Source organism: Rhinolophus sinicus, linkage group LG05 (assembly GCF_036562045.2).
Source record: "Rhinolophus sinicus isolate RSC01 linkage group LG05, ASM3656204v1, whole genome shotgun sequence".
Taxonomy (NCBI): Eukaryota; Metazoa; Chordata; class Mammalia; order Chiroptera; family Rhinolophidae; genus Rhinolophus; species Rhinolophus sinicus.
In genome coordinates this window covers 178,271,675-178,288,240 of record NC_133755.1, presented here as the reverse complement: position 1 = coordinate 178,288,240, position 16,566 = coordinate 178,271,675, and the positions used below count along the sequence as shown (strand labels likewise).

Sequence of the window (16,566 nt, the reverse complement as noted above, 5' to 3'; positions counted from 1 at the left end):
GGTTACTAATGGCCTGGCTGTGGCTCTATCTAGATTATGTTTTACAGAGCAGGAAATCATGAGTATTTAGACAAATTAGTCTCCTCATAGTTCTTTTTGAACTTGTTTGTCCTAAATGCAGTTGCCATTTGGCCTCCATCAGAAGGCACGTCACTGGGAGGGATCCCCTTTGCCGTGTCTCGCAGTGGGGTAGCCGTGGCCACCAGCCCTGATCAAAAATGAAAAGCGAGTGGACTGAATCACTCTGTGCGGTCTGACCTCGAGAGGTGAGGGCAAATGAGACCAGCCTTGGTTACATAGGGAACCATGGACCTAAGCCATCTCTCCCTGACACTGGTCCCAAGGCCTTTTAAATAAGCCACTGAGACTCTGTGACCAGTTGTGGTAGAAGGGACTAACCAATCTCGTGAACTTTCATGTAGGGTTTTATTAATAATACAGGCAGTGGTAACGCTTCAGAGGCCATGTTTTGGTGTAGAGGAAGCAAGGCCGTGGATCACAGAACCACGGGTAATGGGTACAGTCCACCCTGTACTTGCCAACACGATTCAGTGGAAGGACTTTGGGCTCTGATCAAACCAGCCTGTTTGAATCCCAGCACTGCCCCTTACTAGCAAGGTAAACGTAACCACATTAACGGCTCAGGAATGCAATTTGCAGTTTCCTCCTCTGTTAAAGTGTGTGTGTGTGTGTGTGTGTGTGTGTGTGTGTGTGTGTGTCAGAAAGAGAGAGAAATGCCTACCTCAGCAGATAGGTGCTCAATAGCTGTTAGTTTCCCCAAAGATTCACAGAACTGGAAGCAACCCTGAGGCATCCCTTACTCAATGCCTGCCTGTGATTAAGCTGGGAATTTACTGCTACTTCCTTAAATACTTCTAGACGAAGAAACTCCCGCAATCTCCTCCCACAAGGCAGTCCAACTTCCCAGAGCATTTTTAGCAAAGACATTCTTCCCAGCTCTTCGCAATTGTCTCCAAAATCAAGGTGTGGGCACCTTCGTATCACCCAGGCCCTCCCAGCTACTCGCGAGTCCGTACAGTTCATTCCTAGATCCTTTCATTCCTCCGATACTCTGGTTGTTCTGGGTGGATAGGTCTGCATCCCCTCCAAGTCCTCCACTCCCCATTTGGTACAGGATGTGGTCTTCGGGCTATAATTACTCTCTAGGGGAAATTAGTGGCGTCCTGGTCGGTCCTCCATACGGTCCTCCCGTCTGCACACCATCTTCAGGATTTCTCAGTGACCATCTCTGGCTTGTGCATATCTAGTCTGTAGACTGAAAAAAAATAAAAATAAAAAAAAAAAATAACAGAAACTTAACACAAATTTTGTTCATTCATTCAACTGATATTCATTCAGCACTACCTGTGTGCCGAGTACTTTCCTAGTCAATAGATACCCAATAATGAAACCCAAACAGAGTCCCTGCCCTCTTACAGACCAATGGTGGCGACAGATGACATCCCCTGCGGGAATAATGAGGGTGCAGTGAAAGACTGGTGGGCAGTGGGGACATGGGAGGGGCCTGCTCTAGCAGGAGGGCTCAGAGAGGCTTCTCTAAAGAGGCAGCTTGACACTGAGACCAGCAAACTTTATGAATCCCAGACTCGGATTGACAGAGAATCTATCTGTAAGTGTTTTCCTTGTCATTGGCCCCAAATCAGGAATTGTAAGATGTACTTTGTCCACATTCCAAAGCCCAGCAAACACAGACCATCCCCCATTCAAATAGGTGTTCGTGCATGAATAAACATGCGAGGTTTCCCAAACTGGATGCAGATGGTTACAGCCCATAGCTGAATGGCAGTCCTCACCTGCTAATATTCACACGTAAGCTGAGTCTATCAAGTGTTACCCTGACACCCTGAACATGGAAAGCAAAGGAGGGGCCTGATGACAACCTACAGACACTAGACGAGAAAAATGGACTCTGATTTCCCACTGTTCATTTAGGAGCCACATTTTCTCAGATGAGGACGACAAAGCAAACCCACGCAAGGGAGTCGTAAATTAAAGATGCTGGTATCCGCAAACCCATCGCTGTTGTCAGGTCCGTTCTGAGAGCGCCACTGCTGCTGACGGATCAAGGCCTCCCGCGGTCCGTGCATCCCTCACTTAATACGAGATGAGATGTGAGTGGATTTATAGGAAATATAAGTGCGTCCTAAAAGCCACAAGTAAAATGTCTGAATGTGTGCCCAGCTGGGCGCATGGTTTGCTCCACATGCTGTGAGTGATGTGGCAGTTGATGTCTGCTGCACAGGAAGAGGGCTGTCGTGGGCCCTGCTCATTTATGGACATCACAGATGCAAGGCCAGTGCACGGCTTCGCATCTAGAAACTGCCGGCCTAGAAGCAGTTTTACAAATGTAACGCATCTACCTCCTGGACCTTCTCATCCTTTTTCCTTTTTCTTTCTTCTCTCTCTCTCTCTCTCTCTCTCTCTCTCTCTCTCTCTCTCCCTCCCTCCCTCTCTCCTCTCCCTCCCTCCCTCCCTCCCTCCCCTTTCTTCGCCCTCTCTCCCCCTTCTTCCTTCTTTCTCTTTCTTTCTTCTCTTTCTTAAATGTCTTCCTTTTCCATAATTCTTTCAATATAGAGAAAGGGAAAATAGTAAAGAAGCAACAAATTGGAGTGTAAACACAAAGCATTTGCAGAAGATACAGGTGTTAGTCAAAGAAAGAGAGGGGATGGGCATAAAGTTAACTTTCCTGGAATTGGGTTTTGTATTTGCTTTCTCAGTTGTTTTTTTTGTTTGTTTTGGTGGTGCTTTGCCGTCAGCTGCTGCCTTCCACGTGGTTCCTTTCATAGCGACGCTGGCAAACTCATGTGTCTTATCTTCAGAGAAGCTGGTAACTAGACTGGTATGATTACTTGATCGCCGCCTGCTTTGTCTGAGCAGACTCTACATTGGTTTCTCCTCACCAGCACTCTGTACGATGAGGGCACTCATGTTGACTAGTCTGCAGACAGGGAAACTGAGGCAAACCAACGCCTGCGGTCTGGCCCAACACAGGAGAAAATGGAAAAGCAGGGAATCGCAGGCTTTAGAAGTCTGGAAGTCGAGGCTGAGGAGTCCCGGATCTGGGCTCACAGGGGTTCATTCCCAGCAAAGGGTGGAAGTGTCCCTAAAGGCTCCCTGTTGTCAGTGGTGGGGGCCGATCCCAGCACCTTCGGAAACTGCTGAAGATGGACCCCCTGTTCCCCACCGCACAGTGAGGACAGGGTGCTGGCTGCACGCTCATGGCGATTTATCTGTTTGATTTTAAAAGTCGGGTTTTGAGCCTGTACCTGCCAGGCGCTGTGCTGGGAACGCAGGACCCTGACCCCCACAGCAGCCCCCGCCCCCCTGCATGTGATGGTAGAAGCAGCCATTGAGCACATGACTGGCACCACTGCAGGCTGAGTGGGGGAGCCAGAGCTGGAACTTGAGTCCACTTAGCAGTTTACTCTTTCTGTCACAAACAGAATCAAATACTTTTTCTTACAAAAGTCAGAGGAGAGGTCATCTGTGTGGTGGTTAGGACTTTGGGTTCTGCGGTCAAAAATCATCTGGTCTGTCCTGTGTCACTCACTTCCCACCACTGGGGCAGGAGACATCAGTGTCTCCTTTAGGCCTCTGTTTCCTCGTGTGTAAAATGGGCATTTGAGAGGGGGACTAAGTGAGGTATGTATGCAAAGCATGTAACAATCTGCCCAGTGCATTATGCTCGGTAAAGGATCACCATTGTTATTTTCATTACGTATATATTTATTTATTGAACAGTTAGTATGTGAATACGTAATTCTGTATCCTTGATGTAAATGATGTGTTTGCAGTTAACATATTTTTAGAGTTTCTTTAATGTTTCATTTGTGAATTTGGGGGGTGTTTCTATGGAGGCAGCCGTAGGTATCATTTTCCAATTTATGCTGAAAGACTAGAAAACTCCACTGCCTGTACCTGGAAATGCCAATGTCGTTTATAAGCAAAATCAACCACTAAATGTTTACAGGGTCAGGCAGAGAGCGCCAAGGTCCACACATGGTGCAGAAGGAATTCTTACAGTGGTGCTAAAGTTCTAGAAACAAATACTACATGGGAGGCCAGGGAAAGAGTGAACTGTTGTTCACACTTCAGCTTTGATTTGGAGACACCTGTGAAAGAAAATAATCCTTTCCTAGTCCTTACTGGTTATTTTATTTCCAGAAAACATGCTTGTTATTTTAGCCCAGGCAATCGCCTTGGCTTTCGGTTGCCTTCTGACAAATAAACAGTGACACCTACTGGTTGAGGATGGTAATATTTACTCCCTAAGAAAAGCTACCATTCTCACTTGGTGTAGGATCCCCAAAATAATGCCGAGTGTTTTGATTTTAGGGAGCAAAGAGCCAACAGCGGAGTTTAAAAGCAGAAGTCAAACTATGTAGAGGCAGATACATGAACATAGACAAATTCACTTTCTGGTATGAAAATTGCTCTTTTCTCTTCCAAAATTGTTGTGTTTTTTCCCATAAAAATGAGCTTGTCAGAGCTGATCCAAGTGATTAGTTCAAGTGCCAAGTAAAAATGTTTGGCTTGAGTCACCTGTTTTTCTTCTCCACGTTGGTTAAACAGATTGGCAGAGACTGCTCCAAACACTATTTGTCTAGCTCATTACATATTAATATTTCTAAAGTCAATTTCCCCTTTCTGTAACATTGTTGCCTAAATATGTTTACTGATATGCAATGATGCCTTTTCAAATGGCATTGTCAACATTATCGGTGAAACCTGCAGCCTATCCTAGTTTTCTTCAGAATAAGCAAGTCTGGAGAGGATAACAGCTGGTCCAGGAGAGTCACGCTGTGACATCATGCTGGGTGCCACAGAACCTGTGGGGTAGAAAAAGCATGGCCCCGGGACTCAGACCCTCCTGGGTCCAAATCCTGTGGTTCCAGTGTCACTGACCCCAGGTGGAAAGCATCCCAGGACTGGGTTTTGGTGGCAAGTAGATCCGTCTCTATTCCTGGCACAGACGTGCCTGGGGTCTTGTACTTAGGGAACTGCTGGGCGTTGTTGATTTACAAAAGCTGTCATTCACACCCAGTGTGTATCCTGAGCTTAGCACCCAGTGGGGCAGCAGGGAGGGGTGGTTGCCAGCCCAGATCTCCAACAGCTTGTGAAAAGTTGTTTAGCCTGAGTCTCATCTGTGAAAGTGCCTGGCTTGCAGGATCATTAAGATGATTACAGGAAACAATAGCGGTGTCACCCAGAACAAATGAGTTCCCGTGCCCTTTCCTCCTTGTAAGACACAGATCTCATTCTCAGAGTCGTGTGGAGAGGTAACTTACACACTTAAGTCAGATGAAATCAGTGAAGTATAGTCACAAAGTCATTGGATGACTTTTACACGCCTTCGGGAACCAGTCACCTAAACGTGGTGGATACCCAGGAATGTTCTAGCCTCACACCAGACCAGCGTCTGGAAAGGGAGCCATGGGCTGTCTGCTGTCCAGGCTCAAAGTGAGTGAGCCTTGCCATCCCTCGCACAGCCTGCTGACTCCATCTCCCCTCGTTCTTTCCTCAGCCTTGCTCCTTGTCTTCCTTGGCGCGCTTATCCCAAAGCCTTAGCCACTTCCCCTGTAGAGATGGCTTCCAGCACCACACCGCGTCCTGACCTCTCTCCAGGGCCTCCCGCTGGACACCTAGGTCAGGACATCTTCAAAGAAGGAAGGCCCCCAGACAGGTGGGATGGGAGGGTGGGGGTGACAGTGACAACCTCCAGAGCAGTGTCAGGGTATGATAGTGGCAACCACAACATTAAAAAAAAAAAATCCAAATTCAAGCCCTCGTCCAGACCTTGTGGCGCCTTGGTGTTTTCTTGTCAGGCTGCGGGGAGTTCAAGTCACCAGCACTTGTGCAGAAGCCTTGGTCTGTCTTCTGGTCAGAGGCACAGGGCATTCTTCCTTGCTTGTATTGATGAGATTCAGGGCTGAGAGGCAGTACATAGCTGTTCTATCCAGCTGTTAAAAGCTGACAAGGAAGCTTGTCTCCAAGGAGGCAGCAGCAGGTGGGGTAGGGAGGGAGGACAGGACTTACTCCACGTGGTTCCCCACTGCTGTCAGGGGGCGTTGGCGCTGACTGGCCAGTCACGAGAGCGACTCTGGGTGAGTGTTTAGCGGCTCGGGCCTCCTCCACACACTGACTTGATAAATCTCTATCGGGTGCCACCTGTGATCTAGGGCTTCGGGATACATCCATGATCGAAAGAAACAAAGACCGCTTCCCTCATGAGTTTACATTCTACCAGGGGAATAATAATTATGTGATCCAGGTGTTAAGAGTTAGCTAACTCTTTCTGTAGAGGGCGAGGGAGCCAACAGTGGAGGCTTTGAAGGCCATTGGTCAGTGTGGCACCAGTCAGCCGCTGGCTGCAGTGTGACCGTGGCCAAACGGATGGGCGTGGCTGTGCGCCAGTAGAATGTTCTAGCGTGGTTTGTCGGCACCTATTAGAGCACAATGATCACCACAGAAAGAGAAATGGAGGAGGAGGGAGAAGGGGCCAGCGGTGCCTGGGGTGGTGTGACGGGGAAGGCAGGTTGCAGCGTAAAGCAGGGAGGTCAGAGGGAACGAACCTGAGGTGCGATGTGAGCAGAGACCCAGGAGGTGAGGAAGGCCGCCCAGGGAGCAACGCCTGGTCCGGAGCCCATGGCATGTTCTGGAAGAGCACAGTAGCAGTGGGCCCAAGTGGGTAATGGGGAGAAAGGAAATGGGGGTGGGAGGGACACCTCGCTTTCACTGAGAGAAATGAGGGGTCACAGGAGGGTGTGAGCAAAAGTGGCGGAACCTGAAAGTGCTGCTCCAGCAGCTGTCCGGTCCAGCTGTGCAGGGGCAGGTGGTCTCTGGGAGACGCCGGACTGGTGCAGTCGCCGGGACAGGACGTGGTGTGGCGTAGATCCAGCTGTGCAGGGACAGGACGTGGTGTGGCGTAGATCCAAGGGGCAGCAGCATTTCCTGAAGGATTAAATGAGGGGTGAGAGAGCAGGAAAGTTTAAACCCGCCAGGGTGCTGAGGTCGCTGATCTGCTGCTGGAGAGAATCGCAGGGCCAGGGCTCACCTGAGGGTTCCCTCCGTTCATTCAGGTAAAGGGCTCAGCACAGCGCTTGCAGCGTAGTAGCTGCTCAGTAAACATTAGTGTCGTCATCGTCGTTACTGTGGAGCCATGCAAACCTGGATTTGAGTCGAAGCTAAATCACGTACCTACTACCTATATGATCTCCAAAAACTCCATAACCTCTGAGTCTCAGTTGCCCACATCTAGGAAATGTGTTAAAGGAAAAACTGGGTACGCTTGCGTCCGGGACGGTTACTGTGAGGATTCAGGAAGATTTTCCTGGCACCGAGTAGGCCTGACTCATGTGATCACTCCTTTTTCGTGTCCTTTTGGGCGTTTTTTTATTGAGTGAGTTCGTAAAGCTCTTCCCAAGTGCTGACACGAGCTGCCTGTCCCTTTGGACCTCAGACCTCGGCCTTGTCACTGAGCCATGTGAATGATGTACTCACAGTACGTCAGGCCACGCCTGCCGTCATGTAAGAAACAGGTGACGTGGATGGTGACGCAGGCACCTGGCTCTGCAGAGTGGCAGCGGGTTCTGCATCCTGCCCTCTGAGGAGCTGCCAACTCCGTTTGGGGAGAAGAAAGTAAATTGCTCATGGGCCTAGCTCCTTTTCAAAATGAGTTTAATTTTCTGTGAATGGTAGGAGTTGGTATTTAAGACGGAAACCCATTAATTTACAGGCCAAGCATAATGTGGTCTCTGGCAAGGCTCTCCCCAGGCCCTGGGCCTCCCCCGCCATCCTCTACAGAGACCGCTGGGGGGCGGGGGGGCAGGGAGGCAGTCACGTGCCTTTCCTGCTGTTTGAGCCTGTACTTCATCAGGAAAAGATGACCTCACTGGGTATAAAATAAACAACTGTGTTCACACTACGTAAAGCAGATCTGAAGTACTGAGGAGAACACCATTTCACAGAAGAATAAAACCCAATTACCTGACTTTTTCTGTTTTTCAAAACAAGTCTTAGCCAAAAAGCCAGAGTTAATAACTGCATAGCTAGACTTCTAAGTAAGATTTTCACACTCAGTTATTTGCTTCAAATAGGAGATTGGGGAGCGATTCAGAGCGCTGTTTTGCATATCAGGGTGTTGGAGCAGAAGCTGTGGGGACCACTTGGGACTGTCTGGGGCAGTGCACCTACTTGAACAAGACGCCAGTTCATTCCAGCAGAATCAGGCGAGCAGTACTAAGGTGGAGGTGAAAGGACTAACTGCTTCCGTCCACAACCAGACCCTGAGCACAGCAGGCTGGGCATCCACACCCGTCATGTGCAGCTATGACACATGGAACCCAGTGCTGGAAAGGCCCTGCTTTGCTAATTGTACACAGAGACCCAGAACTTAGCGTTGGGCCTCCACCACCCCCATTTGTAGACATTTAGAAGCCCAGGTAACTGTGTGTGCCCCAGGGGCATTTGGAGCAAAGAGAGTGAAGGGGAATTTTAATTTCCAGCAATCCCCTTCCTTCACTGTCCTCCCCACCTCGTCTTGGAAAACGCTGTGAAGGATTCGATGTCCCCTTTCCTTGTCATCGCCCACCCTCCCCTTCCCCTTAGAGAGTCTTTGTCTTTGTCTTTGTTTCCTACCTCTGCCTCCTCAGTTCCCTCCCCCAGACAACAGGAGAGAGAGAGGAAAGGGAAGGGGACTAGGTGAGGCCCACCCTGTCTGCCTTCATGCTGCTAACGCCCTCCCTCTCAGGGAGCCCTGCCTCGTAATGAAAGGCACATTCTTGAATTGACTTGCTCGGAGCTGGGGTGATTCCACGACTCATTCGTCTGGCATTATCCTTGTCCCAGGAATGCCCACGCGCCTCCCTTCTCAGCCTGACTAGTAGGAAGGCCATGAATAGAAAGCCCCTGCCCGTTGGTGGATGGCCAGGCTGCAGGTGGCCCTGAGACCCGCAGGGCACGTTCTACTGCGGGCTTCCTTTGCCCTAGGGTGTCACAGCCCCTGGCCTTCTCACCCAGCTCTCACTGCATGTCCCACCTTGGGGTCTGTCCCCACCGGGCCACATCCCTGGGCCTTCTGAATTCATTCAGTTAACCTATGTTGATACGCTGATGAATTGCTAAAACTGCCATTCCTTCTTCTATAATATATGCAGTCATCTCCCCTTGTCTGTGATTTTGCTCTCTGTGGTTTCAGTTACTCACAGTCAACCATGGTTCAAAACTATTAAGTTGAAAATTCCAGAAATGAACAATTCATAAGCTTTGCATCGCAAGGCGTTCTGAGTGGTGTGAGGAGTCTCAGGCTGTTCGGCTCCGCCCCACCCAGAGGTGAGCACCTTTTGTCCAGCGTCACATGGTCTAAGACCCCGTTTGTCACTTAGTCGACGCCTCAGTTATCACATCGACTGTGGAGTCAAGTCACCCTTGTGTTCCAGTCACCCTGATTTGGCTCAATAATGGCCCCTAAGCCATTCATCTAACTGTTACTACAGTGTGTTATTATAACTGTCCTACTTATTAGTAGTTATTGTTGTTAATCTCTTCCCGGGCCTAATTTATAAATTATACTTTATCATAGGCGTGTGTGTGTAGGAAAAACATACAGCACATATACGGTTCAGTGCTATCCAGTTTCTGGCATCCACTGGGGGTCTTGGAATATATCCCTGCAGATAAGGGAGGACTAATGAATTTTAAATGGACTTTTTTCTAGTGGAAGAAGACTCGGGCAGAGAAAAAGGAAAGGACAGAGGGCAGGGCCCTGGCAGTGGGACAGGAGTGCGCATGTGATGGGGAGTCTTGCATGGACTTTCCAGATCACACTTTGGAGGCCACCATCCAGGAGGCACAACAGGCTTCTGACAATAAAGGGCAGAGCTGCCCTAAGACACACTCGTCCTCTCCTCAGGTGTCCTCACCTGGTCTCCTGTGATTTAGGTGCTTGGGAAAGTAACACAGCTTCCACAGTGGCCTAAGAAAGCTTAATTGCTGCCAGAAGAAAGCTTAACCCTGAGATATTCTAGTCCAGTAGACAGGAAGCTGAATGGGGGCAGATATAGTGCATGTCTTTGACCACCATTCTATCTCCAGTACAAATCACAGAAACAGACGCATGGTTGATGCTCAGTATGAATGTGTTGGATGGATGGATGGATGGATGGATGGATGGATGGATGGATGGATGGATGGATGGATGGACAGACGGGTGGATGGACGGACGGACGGATGGATGGATGGATGGATGGATGGATGGATGGATGGATGGATAGATGGATGGATAGATGGATGGATAGATGGGTGGATGGATGGATGGATGGATGGATGGATGGATGGATGGATGGACAGGTGGGTGGGTGGGTGGATGGATGGATGGATGGATGGATGGATGGATGGATGGATAGATGGATGGATGGATGGATGGATGGATGGATGGATGGATGGATGGATGGATGGATGGATGGATGGACAGGTGGGTGGGTGGGTGGATGGGTGGATGGATGGATGGATGGATGGATGGATGGATGGATGGATGGATGGATAGATGGATGGATAGGTGGGTGGGTGGGTGGGTGGGTGGATGGATGGATGGATGGATGGATGGATGGATGGATGGACAGGTGGATGGATGGAAGGAAGGAAGGAAGGAGAAGGAAGGAAGGAAGGAAGGAAGGAAGGAAGGAAGGACGTGTTCCCAGGGTGGATGCTGCTTTCACAGGCAGGTGTGTTGGATGGATGTGGATGGATGGATGGATGGATGGATGGATGGATGGATGGATGTGGATGGATGGATGGATGGATGGTGGATGGATGGATGGATGGAATGGATGGACCTATGTGTGGGTGATAAGTTGCTTTTTTTCTTTTGTTCTGTTTTAAGGAATCTCAAATCTTTCTGAGGATTAAACATTTTGTTAGTTCCTCGATTCATGTTCTTTATGTGGTGCTACTGACATCCAGACCCGTCATGAGAATAGGTGGTGTATTTCCAACGGCACTTCCTCCAGTCCCTCCCAATTACTCACCAAGTCTCCTCGCGCTTCCCCCGCCCTCCTGTACAGTGGCACTTCCCCCAGCTCCATCTGCTTCCTCATTTCCATCCATATGGCCCTGAGGAGCGCCAGAGAGTAGGAAATTGCTTGCTCTTCCCCTCTCGCGAGCTGCCGAGCTGGCCGGCGGGGACCCAGGGCTCCTCAGAGCACAGGAGCAGGGCCTCAGGCAGACACTCACAGTTGGTCCAGGGGACCCCAGTCTCACTGAAAGGCCATGTGCAGCTGCTCATAGCTACAGGGTGGTGTGTGCCTGCTCCCGGCCAGGAAGTGAACAAAACACTGAATGCAGTCGGTGAAAGTGGGGCTTAGAGCAGAAGCAGCACCAGCCACCACTCCCAGACACACACCAGAGGGGACACAGCGAGCCACCTGTTCTATTGAGTTCAAGGGCTACCCTCTGCTCTTTGGCCTGTGCTACTTACACAAACACTTGGGGCTGCTGTGCCTCCGTGCACGTGCACACACTGCACCCATGTGAGACACTCACACTCACCAACTCGCACACTCGTACTCACACACATACCCACCCACTCACATGCATCTCACACTCACTCGTATTCTCACATGTTCACCCACACGCTCATACTCACTCCCACAGGCTTACACTCCCACACACATACTCACACCCATACCCACCCAGTCACTCACACACACACACACACACACACACTCACACTCACCACCCACTGTCACACACTCGCACTCACTGTCAGATTCCCAGCCCACATGGTGACCCAGGCTGCTTGCCCCCCACCGGTCCCTGCCCAACCCCCTGACCCCCCAACCCCAAAGTGCTGGAACTGACCTGTCCACCTCTTCAAGGGCAGTGCACTGGACACACCAAGCTGCTGACGCAGCAGCTCCACAGCGTGCCCAGCTGCTACACCTCGATCTTCGTCATCCTGGCACAGGAACCAAAAGAACATTGCTGGCCAGCTTAGCCCTTTTATTCATGATACACATAAGACAGAATTTAATCTTCCTGTTTCAAATACTCCCTGAAATATTTTTCAGTTCTGCTTCTGAGCTGAAAAAGCAAGACAGGGTAAACTTTATGAGAATGGATCTGCTACTCAGATTTATATAGATACATACAGTTCTATTGATCCAAGGGAGCTGCAAGCACTTTGGTAATGAAAAAGAGGGACACGGCCGTGGAGAGCGTGGGTTTCTTTAAGCCGATCCTGAAGCTTGTAGGATAAGGGGGATCAGACTGTGAAAGAGAACGGGCGTTGCAACACGTGATCTCAAATTGGGTTTAAGCTCTTATCCCACGGATTGTTGTTGATTGCAGAACACCACAGCAAGGTTGGGGCTTCCTTTCATTTTTATAGTGACAGCCTTTTGTGATTCCACTGAACCTTCTGGCAATCTAAAAATATCCAGCAAGCACACGAGGTTTCTTTGAACTGAGAAGTGCTCTCAGTACGAAAGTCACTGTCTGTGCCTTTGGAAAGGGGCCCCCCCAAAAAAGACCAGGTCCGTCCCACGTGAGCATATTCATGACCGGCAGCTCATCACATTGTCATGTGCCATTGGTGATTTATTCGTGAAGGTCTCCCTCTGGGAGCCGTAGGGCCATTATAACCTGGCACATTGGAGAACACATAATGGTCTGAGAGCCTGAGAGAGTTTCTCTTTCTGTCCAGAATGCCAATAGTATTGAAGGGTAGTCTCAACCACATAACCACAGTGCTTGGAAAACTGACTTCCCAGTCCCGCACCCGCAGACCTGCCATACGCGTGTGACCTACTGTGGGGACAGTGTGGAAATGGGCAAGGCCACTCCCTTTTGGATTTGGTGTCTTTCGCCATTTTCTAATATTTTATGTTAACAAAGTGACGGAAAGCAACATCGTTGTGAATTATACCTCTGGATTCTTTCTAACACCCACGGATGACTCGAATGATGCTGTATGGGTACAGAAAATAATCCTGTAGTCGTTTCTGCCAAAAGCATCCCCCGACTTTGCCTTCTTCCTCTGGTCCCGTCTGTATTAAATGTGCATCCACACTGCTTTGCTGAGCCTTCTGGCCAGTGGAGGGCATACGTCTTGTCAGCCCCAGGAGAGACCCCAGGCTATGCATTCAGCCAAAGTGTCTTCGTTAAATAAAACCTAGAAGGGTCTTCATTGTTACAAAAGCAATGCACGCTCATCATTAATAATGTCAGAAAATTGTAAGAAAACTAACAGGAAACAAAAGACAGCAGCCATTATCCCACGTAGCTGGAGGCGGGATTTTTGACTCATTGCTGTAGAGCTTTCTGGGTATATTACACACACTCACACACACACACACAAACACACACACATATTTTTTAACAGAAATGGGTTTGTGTCCATGCGCTGTTAGCAGTTTTCTCCCCTTAACAATATGTCACAAACATCTTTGCAATTCTCTGGTGCCATGTTTAATGGTGACTTGACATCCATTCGTGAGAATGTGCCGTGATTTATTTAAATATGTGTCTTACAGAATGGTGACAATTTTCCTGTGGCCTAATTTTTTTTGCTGCACTCCTGATGTATTTTTAAGAAAAAAAAAAAATCCTAGAGGAGAAAGTTCGAGGGTCAAAGCATGTTTTTAAAGCTTTGCCTACAAGCATTTCCTCAGGTCTAAGAAGCACATTTTTATATATTTTAACATGTCTGAAATCAGGATAATGTTTTAAATCAATGAGAATGTTGACAATGGCAGTGTTTTTTCGTTTTTTCTTTTGTCAAGTTGATACTAAATTGAAGGTGCTTTCTACAATGAATGTCATCTTAGAATTAAGCCATCCAGTACAGTGAAGTCACCTCCCAGAAAACAACTATACGCTGCGGGGTCTCTCCTGCCAGCAGGTTGGGGCTGGTCCACTTTCCTTATCCTCTCCTCTTTTCACCTTTGCCAAATGATAAGCAGTATTATTTGCTGTTCATCAAGTTAGTGCATTTCTATATTTATGATTCACTAATAATTACCATTAGTATATTTCTTAGAAATTGTCATAGTTTTGGTTTGAGTTTGACTCTCCCTAGTATAAAACATTGTGAAGCTATATTTATAAAAATAGAAAGAAATTTTGATGACAGACATAGCGTACTCATTATAGAGGCTTTTATATGAATATAATTTACATTAAATCAATTTTAAATTTAAATTCCTCCAAAGTTCCATTTTATCAAAAATATCAAATGAACCTCAGTCTTGCTCGGCCCACACCCATGACATCCCCAACGCAGTAGGAAGTTTTGTCCTTACCTGAAGAACCAGCACCCAACCTCCTTCCTTCGCTCTAGCTGCATTTCCACATTCTTCAGGCATGTCGTAATTGTGCTGGCATCATAATTCGCTGTCTGAAAAATGATTACAGATTTGCAAATTCCAGATGCCGCTGATAGCTTTGAGCATGGCTCAGTGTGGAGCACAGATCGACAAAAACAAGCTGCACTTAAATGTCAACGTTGCTCGTCACTGAATGTGATGAGAATCCATTTTCCTTGAGTGGAATGGAAATTACTGGGGGATAAAGGAGTTTGGGAATCGCCTACTGAAAGTCGCTTTATTGCCACTAGCCTCAAAAAAAATTTCCTTTGAGCTAATATTAAGATGCCACTTTGCTGTGATCTCTAAGTTACTGCACTCAAAATGCTGCTGTCCCCAACATTACAAAGTGTGACTTAAGTCACAGATCAAAAGAACAAGAGTAAGAGGTCCCTATCAAGTCACAGTGATTTAAGCATTAAAAAGGTTTGTATATACTGAGCTGCAAAAGAACTTGGAATCAACCCACCTTGTATTTTTGATGGACTTGAGAAATAGCAAAAATATGCAATGCAGGCTCCAGCTCCAGGAAGCATCAAATTGAACTTTATGACGGGGGCAGGGGCGGGGAGAGAGAGAATTAGACACTAAGTGGGAAGATTTCACTGTAAAGGCAAGAATTCTATCAAATCAAATTGCAAGTATTTGTAGGGAAAAATATAAAACCTACAGGTCATGAGAGCCATTCCTGTCTACAGACTATTTACTAGCTTTTCTAATTAGTGGGTTTATTCCCAATGTGAACCTGTTTCAGATATATGTTTATTTTAGATTCTTGAGACTAACTTAACATTCTCCTCCAGCAAACAGAAGTGTATTTTCAAAATTGACAGGAACAAAAGTCTTCTTAAAAAAAAAAAAAAGAAAGTCTACTAACTGCCACTTTGAAAGCAGCAGGTGTAGATTTGCTGTCACTCTCCTAATCCCCTGTCGCCACTCCCTAAATCGCCCAGTGGTGTGAACCTGGGAACAGGAGCCTGTCCGGCTGTGAGCCCGGGGGGCCCTTGGTTCCTGTTCATGTCCCGAGAGCCCCAAATGCTGATTATGGGAGCCCACTTCTGCGTAAAGGAACTCTGTGCCAGCGGCAGCTGCCACAAATAAGCTACAGTCGTAAAAAAGAAGTACAAGAGCAAATGACAAGTGACAATTAATGGCCTTTTTCCCCAATCCCAGTGTAAATCTTGTCATTGTGTGACAAAGCCTGTTTCAAGCCATGCAATTTGTTCTTGGTCTGTACTGAAGTAAAGGGCTGCGAGATACTCGGGGGCATAAATCAGTATCGGGGTTAACGAGTCACAGAGAAGAAGGAGATGGTAAGAAGCACTTTTATCATTTAGTCAACCTCCCTGCCTCAATGAAAATAAAAAGTCATAAACCTATGTCAGACCATCCCAATAGGAGAAGAATTAGTTCCTTTTTTTTAAAGAATCCGAAGGAGATTATACTTTTCTGCTGGAACTCCAACCCGGTATTTACGACATTGGACTCTTAGATTTTTCAGAAATATGTTGGCGCTGACTTGAAAGAGGGCGTCGGTTTCTCTGTAGCAATAAAGGGGAAGGTGTGACCATCTGCATGGTTTCGGTGACTTATTTGGAATAAGCATGTCACTCCTTAGACACAGAGCCTTCGGTGAAGAATATTTCCCTGTGACTCATGTCACTGTGCAGGGAGTGAAATACACCATGACACCTCATCCTGCACAAAAGTCTTTCTGAACACGGAGTCGCAGGTGTGTTATTATGGGTAATGTACACAGAGGGTAGTCCTGACACATTTCTGTTATCTTAATTTTGGATTTTAACTAACTGGAACTTACTGATGCCGTCAGGGTCATTGAGATAAGAAACCCTGTTCAAGCTCTAGTTGAGCTCACTGACACTGATAATCGTGGCTCGATTTGCCCTGTTCTCATCTCAGTCTGATTTTCCCTTCAAGACTGAAGTGTCACAGGGCTGTGAAGGCTGTGAATTTGGCCAGACTGCTCCCCAGTGTGTGAGGGTCTCACCCCCATCAGGGCACTTATGCGTTCGAATGTAACTGTCTGCAGAGGCGTCTGGTTTTCCGCTTCCCTCCTTCCTTGAATAAACCTTTAGTAAGCACCTGCTCTGAGCCGAGGGACCACCGGGTGAGCACCACCACTAGGCTCCCGCCTTGGGGGGCTTGGGTCTAGAGGGATCAATGA

The 16,566-nt window shown here is 47.9% G+C and overlaps 1 protein-coding gene and 1 long non-coding RNA gene across 5 annotated transcripts in view; one reads left to right on the top strand and one right to left on the bottom strand.

Moving 5' to 3' along the window:
• PRKN (parkin RBR E3 ubiquitin protein ligase) overlaps positions 1 to 16,566 on the top strand; it is a 1,115,215-nt gene that overhangs the window by 1,054,708 nt on the left and 43,941 nt on the right. The window lies entirely within an intron of this gene.
• On the bottom strand, positions 408 to 14,736 carry LOC141571732 (uncharacterized). The gene is made up of 4 exons (XR_012496812.1): positions 14,319 to 14,736; positions 11,878 to 13,199; positions 6,806 to 6,972; positions 408 to 1,276 (listed from the first exon to the last, which is right to left on the bottom strand). It is a non-coding gene; the product is annotated as an uncharacterized LOC141571732 (long non-coding RNA).